The 18,418-nt window shown below is 35.3% G+C and overlaps 1 non-coding gene across 1 annotated transcript; it reads right to left on the bottom strand.

The window, feature by feature from the left end:
• Positions 1 to 5,576: 5,576 nt before the first annotated feature.
• LOC128035834 (small nucleolar RNA R71) lies at positions 5,577 to 5,682 on the bottom strand. Its single transcript, XR_008192381.1, has one exon. It is a non-coding gene; the product is annotated as a small nucleolar RNA R71 (small nucleolar RNA).
• Positions 5,683 to 18,418: the final 12,736 nt, after the last annotated feature.

Genomic DNA, 18,418 nt, shown 5'->3' with positions numbered 1-18,418 from the left:
TTCTGTCAAATTTATCCAACTCATTCATTGATAAATCACATGATTCAAGAATTAAGCATTGAATGTAATAGAAAATTTCGAATAGTTTTCATTAACTATAGTTAAAACTTGTATGCTTCATTACCGAGAGAAAAAAAAATTGAAATGTGGGTGCATTTCCAAGCCCCACGTGTATTCCCCCAAACTTAAAGTTTGCATTGTCCCCAATGCATTAACATGAAAATGTAATGAAAATAAAAAATGCAATGAAAATGTATACTTATCAAAATAAAAATTACAGCTACATGCAATGCATGAATACTACAACTAAAGCTTAAAATAAACTAACTTAGTTATCCGTAGTCGTCGATGTGGCTGCATGATGTTTCTTTCTTCTTCTTTTCTTATTCTCATTTTTTCATTTTTTATCCTTGGAGTGCTTTATTTTCTTTTCTTTGGGCATTGTACGGGCTTTGGATTGCTCCTCAGTTCTCGGCTCTACCCTGGCATCATCGGTTACTTCCTGTGTAGGAGAGGCCACCTGGAGTGGTCTAGTGTAGACCACTATTGCCAATGAATTGCATTGTTCCTCACTGGTTACCTCAGTAACTTCTACCGATCTCGCTCCAGCTCACTTCAAGTTATTAATATTTGCACCCACAGACTCGGGTGCGATAATAGTCTTCTCAACAAAATCTTCTTTTTCTTTTTCTTTCTCATTTTCAACAACTTTTTCTTTTTCATCAACAACTTCCTCTTCTGCAGTAGCAACTTCCTTCTCAAAAACAGTATCCTCTCGGTTAATAAAAATACCATCATCGAATAAGCTATCAATCTTTCCCAGGCATTCTTCAATGTCCCAAGATTCCTTTTCTTTATCATTATCAAAGATTTGTACAATGGGTGGGGATGCCACTGATCTATCTCGGTCTTCTAAGTCGTCATCTGAGGAAAAGAGGTCATTATTATCGAATGATTGGTGGAAACATTGGGAATTCTGATAGTGGGGATGGGCTTAGTTGGCCTAATGTGGCTACAATAGAACTGTTCCAGGCTCTGGTATAAGCATAAAACAAATTTTGGGATTTCTCCATATCTTCTACTGTAGCGACAAGCCTGATCTGCCTATTGTTGATGAAATTTACCAATTTTTTGACATCCTTCAGTTTACGCCATAATGATGTCTTTGTATTTAATTTTGTTCCTTTCTTGTCGGCTTTGACTTTGGCCTTTCTTGTCTTACTGGTTTTTGCCTCCTTCAGTATCGGCGTATCCTCGCCATGAGTCATTCTTTCTATAGAAGCTTCATTAATTGGACTCTTATTTTCCAAGACTTTTTCACCAGCACGGGGTACGATTTCTCTTTGCTGGTACAATAAATCACCAGTGATGGGAAAACCAAGATCCCTGTCTACCTTGCGGCACAGTCAATAATTTCTTTGTGAAGTATTGCACCTACATCAATTTTTCTACCCTTGACGATAGATTGTATCAGACACATTCTATCGAGGGTGACTGTGGTGCTGTGAGCATAAGGATTTAGTCTGTAGTTGACAAAATGAAACCAAATTTTTCCTTGTAGCGTCAGGAAGCGACGGTTCATCGTATAATTCTTTTGATGGGAACCCGTCCACACTACTCCCTTGACACACAAGTCTCTCACCAACAGGTCTAGTTTTTCATCTGTGATGTCATCAATGAACTCGGAGTGTTTGTCGACATCGACCTTGGTGTTGTACAGCTCGTTGATTTTTTTAGCGTCCCATGGTATTAAACCTTCTCGAACAAAAATGAACTCTCACTCATGATCGTAGAGATTAGCATGAAACTCACATACCAGTGAAGCCGAGTAGTTTCTAGGATTGGTGTAAAAAGTTTCCCATTTTAACTTCGAGATGGTCTTGTAGATTTGTTTACCCAAGTCTTGTTGTGGCGAAAGGGAAATGCCCTGTTCGGGATGGAAGTTTTTCTTCAACATGTTATCATGAAATTGTTCCTTTTTTGTTTTATTCAAAAAGATTCCTAGCTCCTTTATCTGCACTGGCTTGGGGGATTCTGATTCATGGACTGTGGTCGTAGAGGACACATGTTCTCCAGTAGATTTGGTGGCTTTCTTGTCTTAGCCTTTTATTTTTGCCATCTTTTGTTGAGGAAAAATGGTTTAAAGTTAAAAAGATATGATCTTAAGAAGAGAAAAGAAATAAAAATGGTTGCTTGAATGCCTAACAATCGATACAGTGGGAGAGGATTTATAGTGAGTGCAGAGGAAGATAGAGGGGCGTGTTGTTTTGTGGAGAGATATAAGGCTGGCGGGAAGAGTAGTGTCCAATAGAAATTGTGCCTACTCAGAAGGATCAAATGGCTGAGTGATTTTTGATCCAACTGTGGAATTTGAATTTCCCTGAATTTTGATGAGATATAAATGGTAGTATAGACTTATTGAATGCACCGATAGCAAAATTTTAATGCGCTGACAAAGGTACCTAATTTATTCTACAAAAAGGAAGGAAAACAAACTTTAAAAGAACATAAATAAAATAAACTAAAATCACGGAGTACTAATTAAAAATTATAACTTTTCAACCAATTTAGTGGTCTCTGCCTGTTTGTGATCACTATTGCTAAAATAAGGTTTCAGCCTTTGTCCATTTACTTTGAATTGGTGTCCATCACGTAAATCTCGAATTGTGACTGCACCATGAGGAAATACGTCGACAACTTTAAAAGTTCTAGACAACCATGAACGTAATTTACCTGGGTGCAATTTGAGTTGAGAATTGAATAATAAAACTTGTTGACCTACGATAAATTGTTGCGACAAAATAATCTTGTCATGCCATCGTTTGGTATTTTCCTTGTAAATTGCAGCATTTTCATAAGCATGTCTCCTAATCTCCTCTAGTTAAGTGATATCCAACAGTCTTTTCTTTCCAACCGCTTGATAGTCCATGTTCACTTGCTGAATTGCCTACATTGCTTTGTGCTCCAGTTCAACTAGAAAGTGACATGCTTTCCCAAAAACCAATTGATATGGTGTAAACAGAAAAATATATAGGATTTTTCCTATGTAATTTATCACATTTTTACTTAAATCCGTAAATCCGTTGTTAAAACTAAGTAATTGTTTAATAAATTAATGAAATATGTGAAAATATGAAATTAGGACAAAAAATTATTAAAATGTGATTTTATGCTTTATTATATTGTTTTCATGCAATAAATGGCTTATTTTATATTAATTTGAATATATTATATTTTTAAGACATAAAGTGGGCCATGCATGATTAAATTAAATAATAAAATATAAAATTATATTTAATAATTCATTTTAAATATTTCATTAATAATTTTGGTTTTAATTAATTAATTAAGTTGGATAAATTTTATTCTTTGGTCCTCTAACTTATTGATTTATTCTGGATAGGTTTGATAGCTTTGCTGGATTACAAAACTGTCCAAATTGGAGACCAAGTCAACCCAATATTCGACTACACATGGCTGGCTGTCCATTTAAACAATTCTTTGGTTTAATTACACAAGGTCCTTACAGTGTTGAAGAAATTAGAGATTTGCTTGAAGATTTACGATTGACCGAGTCTCAGTCCTAAGTTGTGTGGCATCCAAAATTGCTTAAAAATCAAGCAAAAATCAAGTCAAAAGCCACTAAGCATGGCCAACCACAATTTGAGGAGATTTGAAGAGGTTAACATCCACTATTTTTAGGAAACTATCCCCCTCTCCTCACCTATAAATAAGACCCTCTCATTTCTTCATTCATCATCACTCAAGCATCCCTTAATCATTCCTCATTCATTCTCATCATTCATCATTCTCTCTTTTCTCCAAATTCTCTTAGTTTTTTTTTCATTCCCATGCCTAGCATCATCTTTTCATAGAGATTTTAGCAATTAAGCCTCTTAAAGAACCCTTGGTCGGCCACCTTGGAGAGCCATCAACAAAGGAGCAAAGCAAAGGAACGAAGGAGCCTTGTCAGTCAGAGTCTTGGGTGACAGCCACTCTGAATTGTGTTTAATCTTCCTTTTCTTTAATTTTATATACTGATGTTTGCTATGTGTTCTTTGTTCTTGTTTACAACAATGTTAGCTTAATTTTATTTAAGCTAGGATGATTACTTTGATTAAATAATATTTATTTGATTCATGCTTATAATGTTTGTGCCTCAATCGATCATGTTTTCAATTAAAATCAAGTCTATATTTCGTTCATATGTGATTGAAGTGCACCTGAATTAGCTGAGCGATCCTGACCAGACGACGGCTAATGGGTACATAATTGAAATATGCAAGCTCAATTTAGATCCTGACCTGATTAAATTGAAGGTTTCATAACAACTCTGACCAAGCTCTATTATCTGCATAGTTTTTAGATTTGTGTGATTAAATTGTTTCAAACCGGACACATCCATCTTACCTGGCACGAATGCTAAGAAACCCTTAGTAAATAAGGATCAGTAAAATGTGTATTCACTAAGTAAATGATTCTGAAAGGACCTAATGTGGTTTCCAAACTCATGAAAGATCGAGTTGCCATGAAATGTTTTTCTGAATGTTATTAAGCTTGTTTATAAGAAATTGAGTTTGATTAAAGTAATCATCCTAGTTTATTTATGTTATAATTGTTGAAAATTGTGTTTAATTTTACTAAAATCTATTTCATTCATATAGTTTGCATACTTAAGATAATTTGCATTAGGGATCATTACATTTAGTTTAATATATTTTAATCACCACTTCTCAACTATATTTTGTTTTTATTTGCGAATTGTTAATATAATTTTACAAATTAAATGACTTAGCACAAATACAATCCCTGTGGAGACGATAACTCGATACTTACTTATTACTTGATAACGACTGTGTACAATTGCACAAACCTACGTGTTACAAGTTTTTGACGCCGTTGCCGGGGTTGTCAACTGTTGCCATAGTAATTTTTTTAGTGAAATTATTTATTTTTAATTTGATTTTTTTCTAACATTACTAACTTATTCTTTTTAATTTTTGTGATTTTCTTTTCAGGTGTTTATGAGCATAGATCGAATTATCGATTTACTCCGCGTTGAGCAAGAAATTGAGTGAACTATCAGACAAAGAAGACGTGAATGAACAACTCAAAGACAAGTCGAGATGGACCTTGGAAATCAGAATCTAGACCAAGGTAATGAAGCTGATCATGTACGAAATCCTATCCTCATTGCTGATGATAGGGATTGATGCATCAGACAGTATGCTGTGCCACTTTTTAGTGAGTTAAACCCATGAATTAGAAGGCAAGATATTGAGGCAACCCAGTTTGAATCGAAACTAGTGATGTTTCAAACGCAAAAAATGGTGGGCCAATTTAGTGGTATGCCCACGGAAGATCCACATCTCCACCTTCGTTTGTTTCTGGAGGTGAGTGATTCATTCAAGATAGCCGGTGTGACTGAAGACGCACTGAGGTTGAAGTTTTTTTCGTACTCGTTGCAAGATCGAGCACGAGTATGGCTCAATTCATTGCCACCAAGTTCCATATCTACATGGCAAGAATTAGCAGAGAGATTTTTGGTTAAGTATTTCCCACCTAGCAAAAACGCTAAGTTAAGGAATGAGATCACAACTTTCCAACAATTAGATGACGAGTCTTTGAATGAGGCTTGGGAGCGATTCAAGAGTTACTTCGTAAGTGTCCTCATCATGGGATTTCTCATTGTATGCAGTTGGAGACATTCTATAATGGTCTCAATGAACATACAAGATTGATGGTAGATGTTTTCGCGAATGGTGCAATTTTGTCGAAGTCTTATAATGAGGCTTATGAGATCATTGAGAGGGTTGCGAGTAATAACTATCAATGGCCAACAAATCGAATAGGTTCAGGAAGACCTGTAGCCGGAGTTCATGAAGTTGACGCCCTCACTTCGTTATCAGCTCAGGTATCATCTATTTCCTCTATGATAAAACAGTTAACCGCTAATAGTACTAATAATTCTGCAGCTCAACCACCAAGTCCGTTTGAAGTAGTTTCATGCATATACTGTGCGGGAAGGTCATTCTTTTGAGAATTATCTATCAAATCTCGAGTTAGTGTACTATGTGGGAAACCAATATCAAAATAGGAGTGGACAAAGACCCCAGTCCAATTCCTACAACCCTTCATGGTGTAATCATCCTAATATTTCTTGAAGCAACCAAGGAAATGGACTGAACAACAACTTATTGTAGCAAAGACCTAACCAATCTCAAGGGTTTAATCAACAAGATCCAAAACCACCTCAAGATGAGGCATCAAACAGTTTGGAGAACCTGTTGAAAGCGTACATGGAAAAGAATGACGCTTTGATCCAAAGCCAAGCAACAACACTGAAAAATTTGGAAAACTAAATGGGTCAGTTAGCTACGGAACTACGTAATAGACCGCAAGGAACCTTGCCGAGCGATACTGAGAATCCAAGAAATTTGGGTAAAGAACATATCAAGGCAGTGGCATTGTGATGTGGTAAAATTCTAGAACCTCGATTGATTGATGTCAAAGATAAACCCGTTGAGAAGAATCAACTAGCTGTTGAAGTTCCTACACTAAAAGAATCGAAATCTACAAAGTCTGACAAGGTAAACCCTGACTTAGTGAATTTAGATATTTTAACATCTTCTTTGGATGTAGATTTACCTACTCAAAAGTTGTCCGGTTTAACCGAAAGTTCCATCACCTCCATATCCGCAAAGATTTCTGCAAAACAAGCTGAAACATGAGGTGCAATTCAAGAAGTTCTTGGATGTTTTGAAGCAGTTACACATCAATATTCCATTGGTGGAGGCTTTGCAAGTGACTATGTCGTTGGAGCTGTGATGGGTCAAAGAGGAAATAAAGTGTTTCGCCTTAATTACCAATGCAAGTAGAACTTTGGCGGGAGCCCAACGCAATTATACGGTAACCAAAAAAGAACTCTTCGCTATAGTTTTTTCTTTTGAAAAATTCCGCTCATATCTTATAGGTACCAAAGTTACAATATTTACTGACCATGCGGCCATTAAATACTTGCTCCCAAATAAAGATGCAAAACCAAGGCTAATTCGTTGGATACTTTTAATCCAAGAATTTGACCTTGAGATCCAAGATAGAAAAGGTGTCAAAAATCAAATAGCTGATCATTTGTCGAGGTTGGAGCAAGATGAGGTAACTCAGTCATGTGTGCCTATCAACGAGAATTTCCTAGATGAACACTTATTTGATGTAAATCAAATTCATGAAATACCTTGGTTTGCTGATTTTGTCAATTATCTTGCATGTGGAATAATTCCTCGAGAAATGACATACCAACAAAGAAAAAAATTCCTTCATGATAGTCGGTATTATCTTTGGGAGGATCCATTTTTGTTTAAACAATGTGCAGATAATATAATCTGAAAGTGTGTAGCTGAAAGCGAGATTGTTGAGATCTTATATCATTGCCATTCATCTCCAAGTAGGGGATACTTTGGTGGTTCACGTATTGCAGCAAAGATTTTGCAAGCAGGTTTCTTTTGGCCTACACTATTTAAAGATACTTATGCTTATGTGAAGGACTATGATAAATGGCAAAGGACTGGAAATATATTAAGGAGGAATGAGATGCCCTTGACAAGCATTTTGGAGATTGAATTGTTTGACGTAAGGGGTATTGACTTCTTAGGCCCGTTTCCTTCTTCATATGGGAAGAAATACATCTTGGTTGCTATGGACTATGTATCCAAGTGGGTTGAAGCTGAAGCATACCCTACAAATGATGCTAAGGTAGTCATGCGATTCCTACATAAGCTTGTGTTTACACGATTTAGGACACCAAGAGCTATTATTAGTGATGAAGGTTCTCACTTTGTGAACAAATGACTTAAGTGGTTGCTTCACAAATATGATGTGAAGCACAAGATTGCTACTGCCTATCACCCGTAGTCTAATGGGCAAGTTGAAAGAGTGAATCGCGAAATCAAAGGTATCCTTGAAAAGGTAGTACGCCCTAACAGAAAAGATTGATCTCGAAGGCTCGATGATGCATTATGGGCCTATCGAACAACATTTAAGACTCCGTTAGGAATGACTCCATATCAGTTAGTCTTTGGAAGGCATGTCATTTGCCATTAAAGTGGGAGAATAAAGCTCACTAGGCTTTGAAACAGTTGAACTTTGATCGTAAGCAAGCCGATGAGAGAAGGATGTTACAACTTGATAAGTTGGAAGAGCTGAGGTTGTTTTCCTATGAGAATGCCAAAATGTGTAAAGAAAGATCAAGAGATGACATGATAATCATATACAACCTCGCGAGTTTAAATAAGGTCAGAAGGTTTTGTTGTTTAATTCAAGGATGAAATTATTTCGTAGAAAGCTTAAATCCTGATGGAAAGGACCTTATACCATCTACCGAGTTTATCCTTATTGAGCTATTGAATTATACAACAATTACGGGGGTACGTTTAAAGTTAATGGTCAATGTCTCAAATACCACTGGATGGTGAAGTTGAGCGAGTTGAATCCTCGCTCAAATTAACAGACCTTTAATTTTTCATGAACTCATTTTGTAAATAAATAAATAATTAAAACTTATTTTCTTAACTTATTACATTTAATTAATTCTGTCTAAGGAGATTGGAACTTAAGCGGGACTGTTATGACCCTTCCAACCTTTCCCGGGAATTAATTTAATGTAATTTGTTAAGAAGAAAATTTCTAATTAAGAATTAAAATTTTTTCATTTGTTCTATTTAAATTTTAAATTTTTATGTTAATAAAAGGGGTAAAATTTGGCCTAAATACTAATCAGTTTTTTTTAGTAAGATACAGTCTAAGTTTGAGGCCCAACACAGCAAAAACGAGGGAAAAATCCTTGCCTTGCCATCACACCCATTGCTTGCCGCCCAAGTAACCCTAATGTAGCTAACTTTTTGCTACATGTGGCCCTAATTTTTCCCTATATAAATCCCTCTCCATTATACTAATTTTCATATCCCTCAAAGCAATTTGCTTACACCTTAAAAATCCCTAAATCTCCCTTTTATGCCGTCAACCTCAAATCCCAAAAGAAACCTTAATTATCTTCCCTTTTTGTCGAAATTCCCTGTTATCGTCGCAAGATTTTTACCGTAGCAAGTTCTACCCACTTTGCCGATTTCTCTTTTCTCTTTTGTGCAGAAACTTTGTCGAATTTTCAAGAAAAGATACCATGTCTCGCAAAAGAACCAAATCTTCAAAGACTACTCCTGAAAACCCGATTTTGATCGATGAAGAAGTGAAAGAGAGATTTGATTCAATCTTCAAGCCGTAAAAATGTTTTAACTTGAAGTAATGATTTGATGGTTGTTCCTATACCGATTAGAAAGAAAATCAATGCTCTCAAGTGGGAACGATTTTGTGATGCTCATTCACTTCCTAATGATGAACTAGTTCGAGAATTCTATGCTAGTTTGACTATGCAAGCTACTGAAGTCATCGTTCGACGAAAAAGATACCTCTTACATCTAAGTCCATCAATGATTTGTTTGATTTACCTGATGTTGAAGAAGATGAGTACTACCTTATGATGAACAATATCAATTGGGATTTTCTTCAACAAGTGCTTGATGTTGTGACAAATCTGGGATCCCAATGGATTATAAGAAAGTATGGGAGCCATTCTTGTCGAAGAGAATACTTAAAACGAGTAGAAAAGGTATGGTTTTATTTTGTTCGTTACAATTTTATGCCTATCTCACATAGTTCCACCATCTCGATGGAACGGATGCTTTTGTTATATGCAATTTTGACAAAAAAGTCCATTAATGTTGGGAAAATTATCCTCAAGGAGATTCACGATTGTGCTAAAAAGAAGGAAGGAAGTGCTTATTTCCCATCATTAATCACTTCACTTTGCTTAAAGGCTCGTGTTAAAACAAAAGCAAATCTGAAGGGGCGATATGTTCAAGGTTGCATTACAAATTATGATCTTGAAAGATTAGAAGAGAGGGTGCATGAACTGAATCAAGACGAGCAAGGAAAGCCAACTGAGACGGATACAGGGGAGTCAACAGATGGAACTGAAACTGAAGCTAATTCAGTCACAGACACTGAAGAGGAAGAATCTGATAAGGAACCAAACATTCCTGAACTAAGGGTTGATACAGAAGAAGAACCAATTAAGCTAAGTGTTGAACCTGAATATACAACTCCCATGCCAAATTCTACAAGTACTTCAAGGAAATCGGAGTTGTCAATTTTGATGGATATGTGCAAGTTCATGCACAATCAACAACAAACTTACTGGAAATATGCAAAAATTAGAGATGAATCAATTCAAAAATACTTTTAAGAATATCTCTAATACTTTTGTTCTTGAGTTCCTAGATGCTATGTTTGAGACATGGACGAAAGATACTGACGATGCAAATGGAGATGGAGCAAAAGAAGACAAGGGGAATGAGTCAAAAAAATAAAAGGGGGGATTCTTGTCCTGTTACTTATTTAATTATTTTTAGGTCTTTAGGAATTTATTTCTTTTGTAATTAGGATTTAATTTCTACAAAATAAAACATAGCAAGCATGAACAAACTTAACACTTCTTTAGAAAGAATAAGACTAAGTGGTGTGGTAATGGGAATGAATATGTCTAGGATTGGGTTATTAAGACTTGGTATTTAAGCAGTCTTAATGACTTACCTCTCTTTCTTTATAACCCTACCTGGTGTTCAGTTTTTATTAATTATTTTGTTCTTGCAATGAGGACATTGCTTCTTTTTAAAGGGGGTTAAGGCTAATAAATTGCTCAAACTTTTAAATTTTCTTTCAAGTATGCTTCAATTATTTCTTTCATAAGTATGTTTAAATAAATGAATGTTTAGAGATATTTTTTTGTTACTGAGATAGTTTGTATGCAAGTATGAATGATGATTTTATCTAAGTGAAAGTATGTTATCATGAAGAATGGAATGCTTTTATGATCTTAGTCTTAGTAATGTTTGCTATGAAAACTTAGTTTCTTTTGAGATTAGACATGCATAAAGGTTTATATCTTTAGACTTGACTTAGTAACTTTCTTGAGGCAAAATCCTAGGGGACATAAAAATCTAAAATGATATAGGCACTATTTCTTTGGACCGTTTGAGCCTTTTCAAGCAAACCCTATGATATTAGACCCTTGAAACTGTTATTCTGAGCTTAAAGGCCTGTTTTTACAATTAACGTACATTATAAGCCAGTTACCATCTTTTTAAAATTATCCTAATTTTGTGCACCTATCTTAACTAAAGTTGTCTTGGGAATCAACATTTGAGGAAATTTTCATAAAGATGTATGTGCTCATGCTTAAAAAAAAAAGAGTGAAGAAAAGTTCGCTCAGTCTCCAAAAAAGGAAAAATGTATGAGCTTGAGTTCAAATTAAGTTTGGGGGTGTTCCAAAGGTTCACTTAAAGAAAAAGGTTGTATTACGAGAAAACCAAGACAAAATTAAAGGTTAAGATTTTTAAAACTGAAATGTCTCATCTCTACCTTTAACTGAGCCCCATTACAACCTTATAAAAGACCTATTGATTTGATGATTATGTCACCTACATTAGTGGAGAGGAAGTCCTAAGTTTAACATATGAAGATCATAAATAAGCCTTTTGATTGTTTGCTTGATTGTTAGGAAATTATGTTGAATGAAGAATGTTATCTATGGCTGTGACATACATGCAAACTATGATTCATGTTGGCATATTTTGAAGCTTAGTATAATCTTAAGGAATTTTTGCATATGAATTACTTGTTAATAAAGAAGATCGATAAGCATGAAGTTATTAATGCATGATCATGGGACAAAGATTGATGCTGCTTACACAATTAGAAATTTTTTCTTAGGAAGAACTTTTGCTGTGCATAAACATTACTCAGGACGAGAAATGATTTAAGTTTAGGGGTGTGTAAACGAAAATATATATAGGATTTTTCCTATGTAATTTATCACCTTTTTACTTAAATCCTTAAATCCGTTGTTAAAACTAAGTAATTGTTTAATAAATTAATGAAATATGTGAAAATATGAAATTAGGACATAGAAATTATTAAAATGTGATTTTATGCTTTATTATATTGTTTTCATGCAATAAATGGCTTATTTTATATTAATTTGAATATATCATATTTTTAAGACATAAAGTAGGCCATGCATGATTAAATTAAATAATAAAATATAAAATTATATTTAATAATTCATTTTAAAATATTTCATTAATAATTTGGGTTATAATTAATTAATTAAATTGGATAAATTTTATTCTTTGGTCCTCTAACTTGTTGATTTATTCTGGATAGGTTTGATAGCTTTGCTGGATTACAAAACCGTCCAAATTGGAGACCAAGTCAACCCAATATTTGGCTACTCATGACTATCCATTTAAACCATTCTTTGCTTTAATTACACAAGGTCATTGTAGTGTTGAAGAAATTAGAGATTTGCCTGAAGATTTACGATTGACCGAGTTTCAGTCCTGAGTTGTGTGGCATCCAAAATTACTTAAAAATCAAGTCAAAAGCCACTAAGCATGGCCGACCAAAATTTGAGGACATTTGAAGACGTTAACATCCACTATTTTTAGCAAAATATCCCCCTTTCCTCACCTATAAATAAGACCCTCTCATTCCTTCATACATCATCCATCAAGCATCCCTCAATCATTCCTCATTCATTCTCATCATTCATCATTCTCTCTTTTCTCGAAATTCTCTTAGTTTTTTTTCATTCTCATGCCTAGCATCATCTCTTCAAAGAGATTTTAGCAATTAAGCCTCTTAAAGAACCCTTGGTCGGCCACCTTGGAGAGCCATTAGCAATGGAGCAAAGCAAAGGAACGAAGGAGCCTTGTCAGTCAAAGGACAGCCAACTGTAAATTGGGTTTAATCTTCCTTTTCTTTAATTTAATATAACGATATTTGCTATGTGTTCTTTGTTCTTGTTTACAACAATGTTAGCTTAATTTTATTTAGCTAGGATGATTGCTTTGATTAAATAATATTTATTTGATTCATGCTTATAATGTTTGTGCCTTAATCAATCATGTTTTCAATTAAAATCAAGTCTGTATTTAGTTCATACGTGATTGAAATGCACCTAAATTAGCTGAACGATCCTGACCAGACGATGGCTAATGGACACATAATTGAAATGTGCATGCTTAATTTAGATCCTGACCCGATTAAATTGAAGGTTGCATAACAAATCTGACCAAGCTCTATGATTTGCATAGTTTTTAGATTTGTGTGATTAAATTGTTTCAAACCTGACACGTCCTTATTACCTCACACGAATGCTAATGAACCCTTAGTAAATAAGGATCAGTAAAATGCGTAATTACTAAGTAAAGGATTTCGAAAGGACCTAATATGGTTTCCAAACTAATGAAAGATCCAGTCTCCATAGAATGTTTTTCCGAATGTTATTAAGCATGTTGATAATAAATTGAGTTTGATTAAAGTAATTATTCTAGTTTATTTATGTTATAATTGTTGCAAATTGTGTTTAATTTTACTAAAATCTATTTCATTCATATAGTTTGCATACTTAGGATAATTTGCATTAAGGATCATTGCATTTAGTTTAATATATTTTAATCACCACTTCTCAACTATATTGTGTTTTTATTTTCTAAATTGTTAATATAATTTTACAAATTAAATGACTTAGCACAAATACAATCCCTGTGGAGACGATAACTTGATACTTATTACTTGATAACGATTGTGTACATTTGCACAAACCTACATGTCACATACGGCGACATCCCTAATAGAGTTTTTTATGCTATCCGTAATGCCCATAAAGCGTCAACCAATCGGAAATACCAATCTTTCCTCAAAGGGTTTATAACCTTCGCAAGAATATTCCTAATTTGTTGATTCGATACTTCAGCTTGTCTATTGGTTTGCGGACGATAAGTAGTAGCTATTCTATAATTAAATCCATATCTCTTCAGTGCGGTTGCCACTTGGTTGCAATGAACATGTGTACCTTGATCACTAATCAATGCTTTTGGTGTGCCAAAGCGGGTGAGTATATACATGTGAAAAAATTTTAGCACTGTCTTTGCATCATCCTTTAAGACTGCAACAACTTCCACCCACTTCGAGATGTAGTCAATAGCTACTAATATATAAAGATTTCCAAATGAGCTCAGAAACAGTCCTATGAAATCCATACCCCAAACATCGAATAATTCAACCTCATTGGTCGTTGCAACATTTTATTGCGTCGGGATATAGAACCAGTGCGCTGACACCTATCGCATTGATTCACAAAATTGTGGGCGTCTTTGAATAATGTCGGCCAGTAGAATCCTGATTGGAGAAGTTTAACCGTAGTTCTCATACTATCGAAATGACCTCCATAAGGAGCATCATGACAATGCTTCAGGATTGAAAGAATCTCCTCTTCCGGAAAACAACGTCGAATGATGTTGTCATTGCATACCTTGAATAAATACAACTCGTTCCAATGATACTTCACTACTTCACAAAGAAATCTTTCTCTTTTATGGCCTGTGACACCTAATGGGAGTTTTCCACACACAATATAATTAACAAAATCTGTATACGAAGGAGTTGCATCTACAGCAAATAACTTTTCGTTTGAGAATAAGTCGACAATTTGAAGTATGTTTTCGTCTTCGCTACCAACTTCCAATCGAGACAGATGGTCTGCAACTTGATTCTCTAAACCCTTACGGTCTTTTATCTCGATGTCAAATTCTTGAAACAGTAACATCCAGCATATCGGTCTTGGTTTGGCATCCTTTTTCACATAGAGATATCTTAACGCCGAATGATCAGTGAATACAGTAGCCTTTGCATCGACAAGATAGGAATGAAACCTATCAAAAGTAAAGACCATAGTCAGTATTTTTTTCTCTAAAGTTGTATAATTGAGTTGAACCTCTGTAAGAGTTTTGCTAGCATAATAGATGGTGTGAAAATTTTTTCCCTTTCATTGTCCTAGAACCGTACCCACAACAAAGTCGCTTGCATCGCACATAAATTTAAAAGGTTGATACCAATCTAGTGCAATAAAAATAGGTGTATTCACGTGCTTCTTTTTTAATTGAATAAAGGCATCCAGACATGCAATGTCAAAGAAGAAACTTTGATTCCATTCCAGCAATGAGCATAAGGGCTTTGCAATTTTTAAAAATCTCTAATAAACCTTCGGTAAAACCCTACATGTCTAAGAAGACTGCGACTACCTTTCACGTTTTTTGGTGGAGGTAATTTCTCAATAATTTCCACCTTTGCTTTGTCTACTTGAATGGCTTGATAAGAGATGCAATGTCCTAACACAAAGCCTTCAATTGCCATGAAATGACATTTTTCCCAATTCAGGACAAGATGTGTGTCCTCACATCGCTTCAATAGTTTATCCAAATTGTCAGCGCAATGATCAAAATCATTCCTATATACTGAGAAATCATCCATAAACACCTCTAAAGACCCTTCGATCATATCTGAGAATATCACTATCATGCACCTTTGAAATGTGGCTGGTGTGTTGCAAAGACTGAAAGGCATACGACGAAAAGCGAAAGTACCAAAGGGACAAGTGAAAGTTGTTTTCTCCTGATCCTCCGGTGCAATAACAATTTGATTGTACCTAGAATAGCTATCTAAAAAGCAATAATAGGCCTTTCCAGTACGCCGATCTATCAGTTGGTCGATGAAAGGAAGCGAGGAGTTATCCTTCTTTGTGGCTGCATTCAATTTGCGATAATCCATACAAACTTGTCATCTCGTGGGAATACGTGTAGGAATTAATTCGTTCTTATCGTTGTGAACCATAGTGATGCCACTCTTTTTAGGCACGCATTGCACTGGACTTACCTAATTGCTATAAAAAATTGGCTAAATAATTCTAGCATCAAGCCATTTTATGATTTCCTTATTGACAACTTATTTCATCTTCTTATTTAATATTCTTTACTGTTCAATCGATTGCTTGCCTTCATCTTCCAACTTGATCTTGTGCATGTAAAAAGAAGGACTAATACCTTTAATATCAGTAATACTCCAAGCAATAGGTCGTTTATGTTGCTTAAGAAAATGGACCAATTTCTCTTCTTGAGTTACATCCAGTGTTGAGGAGACAATAACTGGGAGAGTATTGTGGTCACCTGAAAAGACATATTTAAGATGATGAGGTAGTGCTTTAAATTCCAGAGTAGAAGCTTCTTCAATAGATGGTTTGAAGATTGGGGTTGTTTTGTTGGCTAGGGCTAAGGATTCAATCTGCCATCCATGTTTGTGTTCAAGATTATTAGCTTCAACCATGCTGTCACAATCGTTTAAGGATTCGGCATTGGATGTCACTGCAATCTATTCAGAAAGTATCATGCTTTGGTCATTGAAATCTTCTTCAATTAGATCATCTAGCACATCAACAGTATGACATTCTTCTTTGTCCTTGCATTAAATAGATTCAAAACCATTGAAGATGACTTGCTCATCATTAAGTTGCATAGTTAGTTCTCCTTTGTAAACATCAATAAGAGTTTGACTAGTGGCTAAAAATGGTCGTCCCAAGATTATGAGAACCTCCTTATTTGCCTCACAGTCAAGTATGATAAAATCAGCTAGAAAAAAGAATTTATCCACACGAACTAAGACATCTTTTATTTGCCCTTCAGGTTGAGCCAAGGATCGATAGACTAGTTGTAATGTCACTGTAGTAGATTTCATATGACCAATTTCCAACTTTCTGAATGTAGATAATGCCATTAGGTTAATGCTAGCTCCCAAGTCGCATAAAGCCTTACCCAAATAATGATTGCCAATTGAACATGGGACGATAAAGCTCCCAAGATCTTTAAATTTAGGGGGCAACTTGTTTGACAAGACAACACTACAGCCTTCTGTGAGTGTAATAGTTTCAATATCGGTGAGCTTCTTCTTCTTGGACAAGAGATCTTTCATAAATTTTCCATAACTCGAAATTTGTACCAGAGCATCTACGAAAGGAATGTTGATATGCAATTGCTTCAATGTGTCCAGGAACTATTGTACTGCTTGTCATGCTCATTCTTCCTGAATCTTTGTGGGGAGGGTACAGGTAGAGATATATCTACTTGTACTGACATCTTTGATTGCAGCGACAGTTTTGAAGGTCAGACATTAGGCATATGAGTGACAATTTGTGGAACTTCTTTGTCTGTTGCATTGACAAACTCTTTAGATTCAACCTTCTCACCAGTGATCACTCCATCTATATCTTGAGGTGCTATAGTAGAGTTGATAAATGATTCACCAGTTTTTTTACCACTTCTAAGAGTGATAGCCTTATAATATTCTTTCGCCCTTGGACTGGGATTTTCTGTGTCATTAGGTAATGAGCCTGGTGGTCGAGTATTCAGATTTTAAGCAAGTTGTCCTAATTGTGCCTCTACTGCTCGAATGGAAGATGAATTCCCTTGCAGGATAGCTTCCATGCGAGTAATATGCTTCTGCATTAATGTTTCAAGAGTTGCTAACAGGTCAGAAGTAGAAGCTTATGTGTACGGTTGCTGTCGATGTCCTTGAGCATGCTGATTTGGTATTGAAAAGTCTTGTGCCTGCATCAGATTTTGGTGTGGATGCATCTGAGTGTGCTGATTGTAAATCTATTGTTGTTGTTTTTAATTCCCTTGTCTGGGATTATAATTGCCCTGAGTTGATGAATTCCCATATCTGAATGTCGCAGCACTTTGTCTACCATTTTGAGTTCCCCAAAAATGTTGGTTGTGTGCAGAGTTGTTGTAAGAATTACCATAAGAATTGGTAAGGATGTTACTAATATAACAAGCATTCTCTGTATGTTGTGTGCAATCTTCATAGCTATGGTTGTCACTACAAATCTCACAACAAAAAGTAGGAACGTCAACTTGCTGAGCGACTTGTATGGGTGAAACTCCATTAGTCCCTTTCATATTTTTAATTATGCTTGTGAGAGAAAAAATTTGAGCACCTAGTGCGGTAATTGTATCCAATTCGATAAATCTTGGAGTAGATTTTGCTTATGCAGCTCTAGAGATAGGGTATTGATCATCGCTTTAAGCAATTCTCTTAAGAATTTTCATAGCATCATTATAAGTACAATCTAGCAGAGGTCCATTTGCTGATGCATTGACAGGATTCCTTGTATGTGAATTTAGCCCATTATAAAAAATCTCAATTTGTGTTTCTGGTTGAATTCCGTGAATGGGACAATGTCGAAGTAAAGATTTATAATGTTCCCATGTGGTGTGAAGATTTTCATCATCCAACTGATGATAAGTAGTAATGTCATTTCGAAGAAGGGCATTCATTGTTAGCGGGTTAAATCACAAAACAAACTATGTTGCTAATGCATCCTAAGAAGTACGTGCTCTTCCTTGTAGGGAATAAGGAAATAATTTCATCTTCAAGGCATCATCAGGAACACCTTGTTGACTAAATGAAG

This window comes from Gossypium raimondii, chromosome 12, assembly GCF_025698545.1.
Source record: "Gossypium raimondii isolate GPD5lz chromosome 12, ASM2569854v1, whole genome shotgun sequence".
Lineage (NCBI taxonomy): Eukaryota > Viridiplantae > Streptophyta > Magnoliopsida > Malvales > Malvaceae > Gossypium > Gossypium raimondii.
This window is presented reverse-complemented; position numbering and strand designations above follow the sequence as displayed.